A 14347-nucleotide genomic window follows, 5' to 3' on the forward strand; every position below is an offset into this window, starting at 1 on the left:
AAGCTTGCATTTTGGGTATTTTCTTTTTCTGACTGTAAATACCAAGATTTAAGAACTGAACTGTTAAATTCATTGGCTAATTAGATAAAATAAATGCCGTTCAGTAGCATACCACTAGCATTTTAGCTGCATTTTCTCTGCAGAAGAGAAGTAAAAAATGTAGCAGAGCTGCCCTTCTAGTATAAGATAAGTAATTTTAGCGTGGAACTGTCATATATCAATGATCTATCTTAAAATCCAGTGCTAAGAGTCTATTTAACTACCGTCTTACATTATCATATAACCATTGTTTACTTCATAACTTTAATGTGCTTCTTTTTATTATAACCCTTTGTGGTTAGAAGGTTTGCGTATACTAATTTCATACATGAGGAAGAGAAACACAAAGCAGAGCTTTTATTAACATGCCTAAGTCCATTTTTTTAATTACTTTGATGCCGAAATCTCACTGAGTACTATTGATATTCGAACACCTGACTGCCATATTTTAAATTATTAGTTGTGAAATACTGAGGCATGAAAAATAAGCCAGTAAAGTCAGAACAACAATAATTAACATTTTATATGAGCGAACTTCAAAACCAACTGCATGTTGCTAGACTTTCTTTAGCTGTTACTTCTAGTGCTACACCTGATTCTGAACAGGAGAAACTGTGGTGACTGCATCTACTCTTAAAGCTGCTAGGTAAAAGTGAACCTGCTGAGTGGCTTCAAATCAAGTTTTTTACTCTTAAGCCTTGGAAAAGCATACAACCATCATTTAGGAAGGTAACATGTTATTGCAGTGTAATAATATACTGACAGTTTATGATTCATTCAAAAAAACCAAAGAATGGAGAGCAAAAAGCTGCTTTCATCAGCCATCTGAGGATCTATATCTCAAGATATGTTTACTCGAGACTTATTCTATATTAATCCCTATTGAATTTTTTAGATTCTATGAAAATTTTCCTGAAATAAGAATATTTGCATGAAAAATATGCAAGCTTGCAGGTAAATAAATTTTAGCTGTACTAAAAAGACCCTGAAGAGATTTAGTAGATTAAGTGTTATTGATACAAATATAGGGTACTATCAAGTACCACTTATGATGTAACTTAAAAAGGAAATACACAAAAATAGTAACTAAACTGGGCTACCTCAGCAAGCAAGTGCAATTTCCTATGTGTTAGCTTCTAGCATGCTATTATCTAAGATACTAGGAATCAGTGTCCAAAGGTAATTTGTGCAACAGAAAATGCAGTTTAATGCTTATAGGTGTTTTCAGAAGTGCCATAGTAAGTTAAGTACTTACTTAATTCAAAAAGTTAACACAAACGGTGAGTTGCCACTGAACTCATCTATCCACATCTGTAAATGATATTAGGCCCTAAATGCATTTACAGGTTGCAGGGATAATATTCAAAATAACAGCCTGAAATAATTCAGTGGTTCTTTTGAGTCTGTAGACAGGCTGAAATTAGTGCCTTTCCAGTGTTAACTGTTTAATCATTGGACGAATGGTAGAAGAAAGAAAGAAAGAACAACTTTATGGGAAACTGTGAAATTTATGACTGTTCTGTTACATATCAAAACACCACTTCTGGCTGAAAGAAATTCCTGAGAGAAAGTGTTATATGAGTGTTCAGGAGAAATATCTCTATGTGCTTACCTTATATTGACATTCTTCCCTAGGCATTCCTATTGTCACAGAATAACACAGAGTCTCTGAGTGGTTGAAGGGGACTTGAGATCATCTAGTCTAACCCTCCTGCTCAGGCAGAGACAACTACAGCTGGTTGCCCAGGACTGTGTCCAGTTGTGTTTTGAGTATCTACAAGGATGGAGACTCCATGAGCTCTTTGGGCAACCTGTGCCAGGCTTTGATGATCCTCACAGGAAAAAAAGTGTTTATGTTCAGAGGGAATTTCAGATGTTTTAGTTTGTGCCCATTGCCGTTTGTCCTGTCACTGGGCACAACTGAGAGGAGTCAGGCTCCCTCATCTCCTTTCCCTTTCATATGATATTTATGCACATTGATAAGATCCCCTTGAGCCTTCTCTTCTCCAGGCAGAACAGTTCCAGCTCTCAACCTCTCCTTACCTGAGGAGTGCCCAGATCATTAATGAACATGTTAAACAGCATTGGCCTCAGTATCAGCCTCTGAGGTGTACACTGACTTGCCTCCATTTGGACTTTGTGTCACTGATCACAACCCTCTGGGCCCAGCTGTTCGGCTGTTATCTGATACTAATTGTCTTCCCCAGGCATCTCTTGTCCACAGTTAGAGCACAGGATACTGGCCTACATGGACCTGTTATGACCATTTTTATATTTTTCTTTTAGTAACTAAGGTAGAAAGAGATTGTTCTTAAATCAGATAGTCCCAGGACTCCTACCCCTCCCAAACACATCCCCAGGCCTGCAAAGCAAGAACTTCCATGAAGAGATTTTCTGTAATCGTATTCCAAACATATAATGAGAACCACTTGGACCAATGTGCCCTTAACTGATATTAAAAAGATGGGATAGAAATAAAGCTGTGATGTTTTAAGTTCCCTGGGAAAAAAAAAACAAAAAAAACAGAGATTGCATGAATATCCAGTCGTTTATTTAATTTTCATGCTGAGCACCTTTGTCCTTTAATGGCCTTGACAATCCTAACCCATGAACTTAGCCCATAGAAATAAATGTATGTCCTTCTGAACGATCTTTCTTACCATAATTTTCTGTAAATTACATAAGGAATAAATTAGTGCAAAATTTCTTGTTTGGCTTCAACCTCTGCATGTGTTGTATTAACGCAGTGTGAACATCTCTTTTCACATGTCACTTGCCATTCTATTATTCTTTGCTGGCATAAAAAGACAGAACATTTAAAAATATATTATAAAAATAATACATCAAAAGGAACAAGCAGCTTTGATCCTCACATCTAATTAATTGCACATTGGGTAGATTTTGCTCATACAATGTGGGATAGTTACTTCACTGTAAATGAGTAATAACAACGTATGAACAGTTGTTTGTTTTTTCGTCATTCCTTCCAAACGTGAAAACACAGGCACCTACAGTTCAAGCATCATGAAAGAGGTCAAGGCATACTACGTCTGAACTCTTCATAGTTATTTACGCTACGTAGGGTCTGAGAAACACTCATGTTCCAAGGCCTTTTCAGTAATTCAGCTCATAAGTAGGTAGAACCGGTATGCACTTCCCTGAGCGTCATTTGTAAGTAATACAGACGCTCTCACACTAATCAGTTAAACACGAGGAGCTATAATTTATAATAGCTAGTACACCAAGACTCATTTATTATACTTTACACCTATACAGCAATTGATGCATATTGCCAATTCCCTTGGTATATGTGAAGACCTTGGGGACAGACATAATATTATTTAGAATCATGAGGCACATCACAAGCTTCTTTGATCTAGGTATAAAAGGAACTATAAAATAAACCTACTTTTCTGATGAAAATTGTCATGTAACCACCAAATGGCTCGACTTCTTTCACTGTGCCCAAAATGCGGTGGTTCAAAACTAAAATTTTAAAGATATCTTTCACATTATAGTCTGTGATGTTTACAGTACTATTCATGCATAATATACAATAATTTTTTAAATTACTTTTTGACAAAACCCTGCCAAACACAATAGATATGAATCGTCCATGATGAGTGAAATTTACCTTCGGTTACACAGCAGTAATTTGTTGATTTGGCGGAGTATGATTTCACAGTGAATGAATCACTGTAAGTGTCTGCTGATTTATGCTCTCAGTATGTTTGAGTGTGTTTGTGTGCATGAATGTATAGATCACACAATTCTTTTGTAGCTCCAGATACTCTGCAATTTCTCTTGGATGGCAGACATTGAGAAAGTGAAAGGTGCATATTTTCCCAGCAGGGATCAAAGCAGAAAAGTAGTACAACTTAGATAACCTTTCCACCAGGCTCCCTCCACAGTGGAATTCCCATTTAAACATCTTTCCTGAGCTGCATCTCCTCCCTCTCTGTGCTTTACTGTTTCAACACCAATGGCTGTAAGTAGGAGGTGCAATGAAAGGTGAAACCAAAATGTTTTGATGCTGGGGGCTTTGATCCTTCCTGCTCTTTTAGGATCCCTTGTATTTGAAGCTCTCAATCAAGTTCTGAGAACCTTCTGGGAGGAAGGACAGTCTTAAAAAGATTTTCATTCCCTTTTTTGTTTCTGCAGTTTTTCCCACAGAAGGGCGTATTCAGATTCCTAAAGAAGGCTTTGAAAGGGATCCAAAGAGGCGATCACATGCATGTGCAACTATTTTTTCACCAAGCAAGAATATATGGAATGTGAATGGAGTTTCAGCATAGCTCTGCAAATGTGAGTATCAATTGAAACTGGGTAGGCAAATTCCATTAAGTGGAAACTAGGTAAATTAATGTGCATATAGCCAGTGAATTACTGACTTCGTATAATTGAAAGCAGGAGCACTTGTCTGCATTTGATTGTTAATATAAAGTTTAATTAGAGGGAAGATCTTTAAGTTTGAAGAGTGTCACTGAGCAGCACAGACTTCACAGTATCTCGAGAACATGACGCTACCAACTATAGGATTTCTGAAGGGAAAAATGAGTGTTAATCGTGCTTGTCTTGTACAAATAGTAATATCTAAAGACTTTCTATCTATAGGTTAATCCTAAGTAGGAATAAATATTTTCCAAAGACTAGACAATATATTCTTTCTCCTCAGATAAAAAGGTGTAATTGAAATCCATGCAACTTATTAAGTCTTCAAAATGCAAATTAGTTCAAACATATCTGATTTTCACATTCAAAATAGATAGTAGATACAACAGCATTTCCTCTTAATTATTACTTGTTTTTCTTTATTATAATCCTGTTTAAAAAAAAGTCAACTCATCCAGCAAGACAAGAAAAAGCACTGTGTGACCTAAGTGACTACTGCAAATAACATGGGGAGACTGACCAAGTAGACTTGCAAGGAGCATACTGCTTATGTTGATGGTTTTCAGGCTGTAGATCCATACACTGTACCTATGAATAAGGGATGCAATTACAGCAGTTAGGGTTTATTATTGGATAACACAGAATTAAAACCATGATACATTTGTTGGATACATCCTTTGCTGTGAAAAAAACCTACTGTTTGTAGCAATTATTTACTGCTTACACATTTGTTTTAAAATAAGAAGTGGAAGTCCCTGAAGTTACCTTCTGTTATTTTTTTTTTTAATTTTATTCCCATCTTTACTTTCTAGGAGTGTCCTATGTGCCTGTATTTGAGGACCTATGTGGAATGGCATAATCATTCTAAAAATTTGACTAATTACTCCTCTTTAATTGAATGTTTATTTCAAAAATCAGCTTCAAAACTGTATAGAAACCATATAGATAGACATAATTTTTTAAAAAGTAGCTCAAGAGCAAAAGCATGCCCTCTGATTTTATGCCTTTATCTAAAGAAAATACATATGTTGAGTATTTAGAAAAGTAGATTAAAATTATTGTTGTTTGAAGGATGTTTATAGGATGTAGTCTGTAAGACTGCAAGTGAAGCATGACCCATGCATGTTTTCTTGACTTTTCTCAGTTTACTGTGACCCAGCATTGTTGGGTTTGTTGTATCTTTATTTAAACTTTGTTCCCCTGTGAAGAGCTGAGGCTTCCGTGTTTCTCGGTATCACTGTACTCCAGGGGTGACATTTCCTCTGATCCTTAAAATGCTGTATTTCAGATGTTGTATCACATCTCTGAAGGGTAACTTGCTAAGGAAAATATAGCTGTATTTTCCTGAAGGAACTGAAGCTATGGCAGGTTGAATTTCACCCTGTAGGTTATTTAAGCACAGTATGATGTTATACAAACTGAAAACAGGGCAAATTCCTGTCCGCTACTGAAGAGACATCATTGAGGGTGGAAAAAAAAAGCAAATAACTCCCATTTCCTTCCACTGATGCCTTAAAAGCAAAGATTTAATTGTGCTGAACTGAAGAATAAAATTAGTTTCCAAGAGGAGTGACATACTGAAAATTTGCCCCTTACTTTGTAGCTCAGGTATGTAAAATCAACTGTTTACTGTCTTTTGGTTTGATCTTGTTCATACAAGGTTGTATGAGGGATTTATTCTTTGCTTATTTGTTTAGTTTTTTTTTTTCTAGTTTCATCTGATTTTAGATGACCTTTCTCTACTTTTTCATTAGGTTCATATGTCTAAACTCTGTGGGACAATCTGGCTTTATATTAGGGTTTTTCTTTAGTTTTATTTTTTTATTTAATTGAAATTTTGTAAAGTCTGTGTATCATCTGAATCTGACTTCCATTCTTTTTATCCGTGCTTTTTCCAGTGCTCAAGATCCACCACATTTTCCATGGTGATCTACTTCAAATTGCAGCGAGTAAGCAAGGGATCAGCGTGTGTTAGCAGCACTTCAGAGACAGTGTTCTGCTCCCCTTTCTAAGAAGGTAGGTTGTCTGCATCTTATTCTTTTAAGAGTTGCTCTTTTCCACTATACTGTGATGTACTGAAGAAAAAGGCATTGTAAATTTTTCTCTCTTGTTTTTGTAGGTATCTTTGGCCATCAAAATGCAATCTTCCATTTGTTCCTGTCAAGAACTGTGCCCTCAGCATGTACAACCACAAAATGAAAGAATGCCCCAACAAATGCTTTTAAACACTACTTTGGATCATTGTTTCACAGTAGCTTTTTAATACAGTTATAAAGTTGCATCTTCCAGTTAGCAAGAAAGGACATGATTTGTTTGATGGTGATAATACTGTTTAAAGCATTTTAGAAACTGCGGAAAGGGATTTGAAACATTTATTTTGTTTTGAGCAGCAACACCATGCAATGCAGTGCTGAATTTGTAACAGATTAATGTTTTGTACTGTGCTTGTCCTTCCCATCTCTGCATTTCCCTATCTGACATAAGGATAAATTTATAAAATACAGCAATTTTACATGTTTAGAATATGAATTATAAGTGTTATTGCAAAGTTTTCAGACGTTTCTTTTTGTCTCAACAAACTTCAATCCCTTGCCTTTTCCTTCCCCTTTCATGTCAGTGCTCATCATTTTAGCTTATGCATACAATTTATATTTGAATACAGCAATGAAAATGAGCTCGTTCTTGGTTCATATCTTCCCTTCTCCCACCAACCTTTCATATAGCTGTATATAATTAAGCCTCTCCTCATTAAATCTTTTTTTTTCCCAATGCAACATATTCTACTCTTGCTGATTTTAGATGACATCTAAACAAAGTCTTGCAAAATGGGATTGTGACCTTCTAAGGTTTAAATTTTAAGTTAATTCACAATGTGCAACAACATGTAGTGCTCAAACATATGTGAACAGATAAAGAGAAGGTTGGGCAGAAGGGCAGACTAAAGATATTAAAAACATAGATTATAGCAAAAGGAATAGGAAAGACCCTGCCCCCACAAAAACACAAACCAAATACCCTGCAAGGGTAAATCAAGGCAGTTTCAAGTTAATCCCGCTCCACTGATATTTGCTCGTAAGAGCTGAGGATCTGGGCCTGTGACTATCAACCTTATGTGTAGGGATATCTCATAACATTACCTATATTGAAACTCATTGCATATTTAGTCAGTTTATCTTACTGTGATACTTGACACAGAAAAGCTGTAGTGTGCAACATGATCCAGAACACCAGTAGTGACATCCCCAGTAGTTGGCCATTTCCCTTTCTGCTGATTTACAGTAGGATATTTCTACACCACATCGTGCCATGCTGTATCAAAGATGTCTCAGTTAACTTCATGCAAACAGCACCATGCATAGCCAGTTTAACTAGGGACTGAGACCTGTAGCTTTGCTCCAGGGTATCAGAAAGGCAGCTTGACAGAATACAGCATCATATTTTTCTCTCCTTCTCTTCATTTGTTTACAGGGATATGTATATAGGGTACAACATCTTGCCAGTGCGAATACACTGCTTCCAGTTCTGGAGCTACTGTAGTTGGTGCAGAGTAGTATCTCCAAGCCACATGGTATGGATAAGCGTAGATGTGAACTACAGTTTTAGACCTTTCCTCAGTGGTTAAGAGTCATTAAAACCTGGTTAAAAGGCAGCTGGATGCTTAGTTACAAAGATTCTTTGGTTTTCAATCCTAATTTATTTTAGTCATTCTGTTCATAGTGCCCATCCACAAACTATTGTATTATCTTAGGTGAAGGAAGAGTGATTGGTGGTGTGGGTTTGTGAATGTCTAACTTCATCATTGAAGAAAAAAATATATCATCTACAGAACTCCTGAATTCGCTGGTTTCCTGAGTGTCCCAAATAATCTTATGCTTTTTTACTGGAACAGTTGAACTTCTGTATTGCCCAATTTGATACTCACAGAGTGAAATGGCAGCTGAGATGAGTTTACTACCCAAAGGACAAGGCATGAACACAAACCTTCTGAGAATCAAATGCAAGACCATTCCCCAGACTGACTAAGGAGGAAAACTTGAATCCCATAAATAATCTATATTATAATGTCATAGCCGGAATCCCTCTCTCCCTTTCTGTCTCAACCGAGATTTTTTTCCCTTGGTGAAACAGCTTCAAAAAGAAGAAAAGATTTCCCCCTCCTTTTCTCTTTAAATAGCTTGGGGTCTGAGCATTCTTCCAGAACAGCTAGAGTTTAATCTTTAGTGAGAAAGGCCCTTGAGTGAGGAACTCCAAGCTATTAGATAAGCACTTCACTCGTGTGCCAGCAAATAGTGTTATTGGGGGGGGGGGGCAGGGTTTGGGGGGAAGAGGTTTTCGATTAATTCTGATTTCATACACATGTGATAGGAAGTGCTGGAGTATGCCAAATAGACTAGACAGCTGAAAATACAAGGTGCTTAGAAGATGGATCTTTATTGGGTTTGATGTGTATTAAGTGGGGAACTGTGAAGCATCAGGAATGGAGCTCTTCAGTGTACTGAGAAACACAACTTCAGGTATTTGGCAAATACTAATGCTCAAACTTCTGTGCCTGTGGATCTTAAACACTTTTGGCCTAGACAGACCTGAGCAGGAATCACAGCTGTACTTCTGGAGATGCATTGTCCTTTTTGGGCAAGCTGCCATGCATTTCATGAGAAAATTATCCACCTAGCTCAGAGCTCTGGATTCCAACAGACAAGCAAGCACCTAAGAATGAAAAATTGCCATGAAAATTGTCTAAATAAGATTGGGTCTTTTGTACTGAGCCAGCACTGACTGCTATTGATTTTAATAAGAATGAGACAATTAACTTAAGAACTTTTCAAAATGTAACCTGTTTAATGAAAATTCTAAAACTTTAGATGATTCTTCAGAGATATTCTAGTAATTTTAAAGAGCAGAAACTTGATTTTACCTTAGGAATATGCTTTTTAGAAATTCTATTCATGCATGTTTTCTGCTGTTCTGCAATATCAAATAAAATTAAAACTGGAGAAGTTCTTTCCCCTATATGACTATTAGTCATAATTTGCAAAATTGCATTTATTTGTATACGTGTTCATTTTGTTTTAAAAAAATACTGTTTCTGCCACAACACACTTTATTACATGGCTTTTAAAAAAGTCTTTTTGAAATTTAGACCTAATTGTCCTTCTTAAGGCATAAGAAGAGATTAAACTTCATATATCAGCTTATATCTCTTTAAAGCTTATTAACATCTAATCAAGATTAGATATGTGGTCAGACTTCTGGGGGAGGTGTGTCAGCATGAAATAGCATGTAGAATACAATGCAAAGTGTTCCATATTTATTCATCCTAACGAAAGTTGTTGAAAGGCCATACAGCTGCTGGAAAGTAAAATCTTGATGAAAACCCTAAAGGGAGTTCTTTCCATGATTCTGTGTTTCTGGATTTCAGTGTTTCTGGATTTTTTGTTTTGTTTTGTTTTGTTTTGTTTTGTTTTGTTTTTTCTTCAGGAAGTCAGTCTACCAAATAGAGGAGAAGAACAATTTTCTCTGAAATATTATTATTTACTGGTGACAGTAGTGATTATTATTCTACAACTTTAAGTAATGATATGTTTCTGATTTGGTTTCCGTCACAGAATAATTTATTCAGCTGTTGATACATAGTGAGACCCAGCAGAATTATAATAGTTAACATCTGATGTTTACCAAAATATCTTTCTGACCCAGAGAAGTTGCTGTAAAACATTTAAAGTTAATGGAATTTCTTTTTTTTTACAACTTCCTGCTATAGAAACATGCTGTAAGTTGTATATAGAATTAGAAGATGGTCTGTAGTTTTGGCATAAAATTTCCTGAACTATATTTCCTTCTTTTAAACCAAAGAGGCTTATTTCATCTCCTGATTTCAGGAGGAGCAAGAAGAAATCCTAACTTCACTACTGCCTTCCTCAAGCATCTTTTTTCATAACTATGTAGTCTAACTTTAAAAATAAAACTTTCCTACAAATTGTGGTAGTATATAATTCTTTTTCCTACCAGAATCCATACATTCCCATTGACAGGGGTTAACCACAAAGCCTCTCTTAAATGACTATCATCTGTAAGGAATGCACACATAAACATTGCATTCTTCTCTGGGAGCTTTCTTTATAAACTATAATATCCTTAACCAAAAATAACAGCTCTCTAGCCTTCCTTTCTCTCTCTCTCTTATAGAAAAAAAAATCTTTCATTTCTTTAGGAATTTTGTGTATTGACAGTTGAAATGTTAACTCTAAAAGGAAAGCGTAAAGTTCTGTAAATCCACAATTATTTCTATGAGGGAGAGAAAAAAAAAAAGTCATGTGTGCTTTCTATCTCCCAGCCTACTAGGTAGGCATTTAAATAAAAGAAATAGTGGGTTTGTTTTTTGTTTGTTTGTTTTATATGTTTCCCATTTTTCAAGACAGCTACTTCTGTCATCAGGAGAAATCCTAAATACAAAAGCTTATGTTATTATAAATGATAAAACTTAACTCAAAATTGCTTTTAACATACTGAAGATAGCTTGATTCCTTTTCTAGACACAGTGTATCACCAACAGGGATACAGTGATACACCTATATCTGTAAAAATAATTGGAGAAAGATCAAAATCTGTTACATTCACTTGCACTATTTTTTTTTGTGCAAAACACAAACTGTCGTAGTTCCTCAGAGTGTTATCATTTTTAGCTGCTATTACTCTGTTTCCAAGAGTGAGTCACGTAATTTATGTGAAAGATATGATATGGTAGTCTACTACCAATCTACATTTTACCAGATACAAATCTTAAATGAACAGCTCACCTGGACAGAGGAATACACCATCTGAAGACTAACTACAGAGGACTTGCTGAGTAAAGCTACATACATTACATATGAATATAACATAGACTAAATGATATTTAAATTATAGAAAAATAAATAAAAACTAGAGTAATCTTATAAATTATTTTCTCTGAGCCTTACTGCCTACAGATGTTCCTAACTGCTCATGACGAATCTTGTCATTAACTCAATTTGAGAAGAATATTTATTCTTATTTGGTTTGTATAACCTCTGCTGAAAATGGAGTGAAATAATTCTTCTATCACCTCTGCTCCTCATAAACACACAGATCATCCAATATTTATTGAAATAATAGGGTAGTGTTCTGTGTAATTTAGGAAATTAAATTGGATTTTAAGACATTAATATTACTTAACTGTCCAAGTCCTATTAATTTCTTCAACTTTGGCAGAAAACAAGTTTAGTGCAGGTAAAACCATTTTGAGACAGAAAATACAGATAGAGATATGTTTGAACTGTATCAGAATTTAAAACATCTAAGCATTTGCTGCATTTTGGTTTTCTCTTCACTTTGAGATCCTCTAACTGAAGGTGCCAGTGCAGGGTTAAAACTGGTTTCAGAGAGATTCCAATAAAACTTGGAAAAGATATGAATCTAAATAGATGCATAGAACAGTGGAATAAAGTGCTTGCTTTATTATTATCAAGCAATTCAATAATGATTTATTCTACAGCTTCTTGCTGAAGAGCAGAAATGTGTTAAGTAAAATTGGATCCGTTGCTGTAATCTTGTAAGTGCTTTTTTTGAAAATAATAAACACCGTTGTTAAGGAAGCATTGGAATACATCTACAAAGATAAGGGTTTGATTTCCACCAATGTCTCCAAATGAATGTGGTGGAGTCAAAGCAAAACCAGGCCCAACAGGAAAAATCCATATTCTGGATGAGTTATCTAGACACTGTTAGCTAGGGTAGTCAGATACCAGGATATGTACTCTTGTATATGTTCATCTTAAGGTCAGGTAACATCAGCATGGCATTTGCCAGTAACTCTGACTTAGACTCAGCCTTAGAGTTTTATAAGTTGTCATCAGCTCCTTTGAAATTTTTCCAGATTATAGGAGGAAAGACAGCAAAACTCAGCTGGACTTTGAGTCAGCAATTGTGGCATACAAATGTCTTAGTTTTAAAAAGATGCTCTATAAAAGATTTCCCATATTCTTATTTCTAACTCAAGACCATACACCATGGCAATTCAGCTTCCACCAAAAAAGAATGAAAGACAATTTTACCTGAAATACCCAGAATCCGAGGTATTAATATAGCGCCTCTCTCTCTCTCCTTCAACCTTCATGTCTATGAAATCCTGAGAAAGAGGGCTCTTTTGAAATAAAGCAATGATCAGATATTGATTACAGAAATAGATATACTATTTTAAGATACTACCAGTGTTGTTGCTCTTTGTTATTGCCAGCCTTCTGGAAAGCTGCAAAGCTCACATAATCATCTCACGTCTTCTTCCATGCAAAGAGAACTGAGTGAGTTTAAATACTGTTACCCATGTATGATAAACTTACTGGACTGACTTCAAAAAAGAATAGAAGACCAAATAAAATTATTACTGATTGAGCATTTCTGATGTCCTTTTTCTCCTTCTATTCAAGTTGTTCTATTATTTAAGGGACTTCAGCAATTTTTTTTCAGCCTGAATAATGGATACATGGATATTATTTAATGAAATTGTATATTATAATTTCATTAATTGAAATAGCATGAACAATGTTTTACAAGATCAAAATATAACTTAGAAGAGCTTAGTACTGTAACTGTCAAGCAATTTCTGTCATAGTATTTGCAATTTTATTGATCTAATTAATGCTCTGTCCTGTTCAGTTTCACCATTAAGATCCAGCAAGCACCAGAAGGTTCATTAAGTTATCCACATTCATACTTACAGAATTGCAATGCATTAAATGACAGAGATGATAATTCCTTTCTGAAAATTGTGGACAACTGAAGTAAGAAATAATAGCAAGCACCTAGCACAATGTCAAATCAAATCATTAAGTGATAACAATCATATGCTTCTTTTCACACATGCTTTTTGTCGACCAGAGAGAGTATTCCAGCCACTCTCAGAAGTTAACTTTACTTCATTTTATACTACAACTATATGGTAGCTGGGTTATTTGGAACAAGAGTAGTAAGCCTCAAATCAAAGGTTTACAAATGCAGTATCAAAATCATATAATTTATCACTCTGTTTTGTTTTATTTAACGACTAGAGTATATGGTTTTAGTGGGTTCTCTATTTTTCTAGGAGGCATTTATTTATGATGTGGAAGTATCTTAGCATTGGTGGGCTGTAATTTATAAAATTGACTACCTAAATATATCCTAAAATATCACAGTGTAGAATGTATCCTATATTGACATTGGTCTCTGATTTATCGTAATTCCAAGTCTGTGCTTTCTCCATAATTTTCCCAGTGAACTAGGGAAATGCAATAATTATCAGTTTTTAAATTCAACTGCCCTAATCAATAATAGTTTGCAGAACTGAGCATTTAGTGTAATAAAATTCTGGAATAGAAGTGGCTAGTGATTAATGCTGGCTAAGCCAAGCAGCTTCCATTGAACAATTATTTTGGTTTGGTTATTGGGTTGGGGGGTGGGTGAGTTGAAAAGGGATTATAAATACAGGACCAGACTATGGTGCTTTTCCTACAGGTGCTATTTACTACAGGACCACGGAAAATGTTCACTATCTTCATGAATATGAGGATTCCAGTAAATATGAAATAAAAGCAAGAGTGTACATGTACATAGTAAGCATGATCTGCAAGATTTCTTCATGGGAACAAATAAAGACCACACATGTGATCTGCAGCCTCAAAAAGGTGAAAATGAATTAACTACACACTTTCACCCGTTTGTTTAACTTACTACCAGGGCGTTTATTCACTAATTTTAGAAAATAGAGTAAAATGTCTAGTTATTACTAGCTAGAAAACTGAATCATTTTTTTAGCTATCAAAGTAGTCTCTATCATAACATTCTTTACCTTGTGATAGTTAACAATCATAGAATCACAGAATCATAGAATAGTTTGTGTTGGAAGGGACCTTTAAAGATC

The 14347-nt window shown here is 35.3% G+C and overlaps 1 long non-coding RNA gene across 1 annotated transcript; it reads left to right on the top strand.

Annotated features, from left to right (window-relative positions):
- The first annotated feature begins 4283 nt into the window (after positions 1–4283).
- Positions 4284–6704, top strand: LOC147600983 (uncharacterized). Its single transcript, XR_015258405.1, has 3 exons — positions 4284–4344; positions 6330–6447; positions 6551–6704. It is a non-coding gene; the product is annotated as an uncharacterized LOC147600983 (long non-coding RNA).
- The last annotated feature ends 7643 nt before the right edge of the window (positions 6705–14347 follow it).

Source organism: Chlamydotis macqueenii, chromosome 4 (assembly GCF_036417535.1).
Source record: "Chlamydotis macqueenii isolate bChlMac1 chromosome 4, bChlMac1.mat, whole genome shotgun sequence".
NCBI lineage: Eukaryota > Metazoa > Chordata > Aves > Otidiformes > Otididae > Chlamydotis > Chlamydotis macqueenii.